Source organism: Quercus suber, unplaced genomic scaffold, assembly GCF_002906115.3.
Source record: "Quercus suber isolate HL8 unplaced genomic scaffold, Cork oak 2.0 scaffold_1227, whole genome shotgun sequence".
Classification (NCBI taxonomy): Eukaryota; Viridiplantae; Streptophyta; class Magnoliopsida; order Fagales; family Fagaceae; genus Quercus; species Quercus suber.
In genome coordinates this window covers 52,883-54,748 of record NW_027070622.1, presented here as the reverse complement: position 1 = coordinate 54,748, position 1,866 = coordinate 52,883, and positions in this window count along the sequence as shown.

Below are 1,866 nucleotides of genomic sequence, written 5' to 3'. Positions count from 1 at the left end.
TCGAGTTTCTGAGACTCGAGATCTACATGGCAGCCAGGTGGCATCCACACAGATCTCGAGTTTCTGAGACTCGAGATCTATGTGGATGCCACGTGGCTGCCATGTAGATCTCGAGTCTCAGAAACTCGAGATCTGTGTGGAAGCCACCTGGCATCAGGCCACGTCAAACCATGAAAACCGAGCTTTAGAGGGTCGAGGTATGACGTGGAATTCGAGTCTCTGACGCTCGAGATGTTACTAAATTAAATAGTTTCCAAATCGGGCCAACTAACTAAATAGTTAGTGAAAAAAAAATACTTACCTATTTCCTCCAAAAAATTTGAAGAAGCAGAAAAATCAATCACACAGCCAATAAACAGCTTAAAGAAAATCAAACATACAGCCGATGAATAACCCAGAAAAATCAATCACAAACAACGAACAACCTAGAAAAATCAAACTTGGTTCTCGGATAAACACAATAAGAAAAACTTTAGAAGCAAAATCAAACCCAAATAAATCAAACACAGAAAAATTTTGAACCAGTAAAGACAAACCCAGAAAACCGAGAAACCCACCCACAAATCCATTTGCTTTTCTTAGGAAAAACACGAGAAACAAGCAGAAACCCAGAAAATTCATTAGCATCCTCAACAACCAAATCCTCCAGCTTCAGCAACAAACCCAAAAAAGGAGAGGGCTGGAAAGAATGAGATGAATCGTTGGTTAACCCAAATCGTTCTTTGGGTCTCTCTCTATCTGGGTTTTGTTTCCCATGACTCCTATCCTATGCCATCTTCATAAAGTAAATCAAGCCCACCCAACCCAACCCAGATCAAAACAACACAATCCAAGCTTCATCTGCATTACTACAACACCACCAAACCATACCCATCTCCGATCTGAGACCACCCACTAGAACACCCAGTTGAAGAAATCACTCGGATCTGAGACAACCCAGATCGAAAAGAAAAATCCACTTCCATTCGGGTTTGACTCGATTTTGAGAGGGGCAGAAGTGCAAGTGTGAGAGAAAGTATAAAGTTTTTCAGTGTTTCGAAGTTTTTTTTGGATTTGTAATTGTTTATATGTTTTTTTTATTCTTTTGATAGAATGTAATTGTTTATTATGTGTTTTTTTTAAATATATTTTTTCTGTTTATGTAATTTTTAAAATTTTAGAGCATAATATTTTTTCATAAACTTTAAATATTATTAAATTTTATTGGACCAATGAAATACACACTGCTAGCTAACGTGCGAACATATCGAATTTAATTATGTAAAATCTAAAATTTATAACTTTAAAATGTATATATATATATATATATATTTTTTTTTTTTTTAAAGATAGTTTTCCACTTATATTGTACATACTTAATAATAGCAGTTTATTATTAGATCAACATATTAATCGGTTTTTTTTTTTTTTTTTTAAAAGCACACCAATCGATTTTTAGTGTAATCAGAAATTGAATTCTAAATTACTTATTCAACCGTCAAAGATTTTATTAGTTGAGCTAACTAAAACTTACTAAAATGTATACTTACTTAGGGGTGTGTTACCACCAGTGGGTGTGGTACAACTGGTAGGTGACTGCTGAGACTTCACCACATCCCAGGTTCGAGTTCTCACGAGGACTGTAATTGCAATTTCTAGAAGTCCCAGAAACCAATAGAGCCTGGGGTGTGTGTGGGTTCGGAGTTTCCGAGCTCCAGTTCGAGCTGGTGGTACCCATGGGCTTACCCAACTGTACCATGGGGCGTGGGACAATGACTGCTACACGCGAGTCCCTTTTTTTTTTTTTTTTTTTTTTTCAAAAAAGAAAACAAATAAATCTTAGAATGAAATGCATGAATGTAATGCAATGCAAGTCCTAGAAAAAAA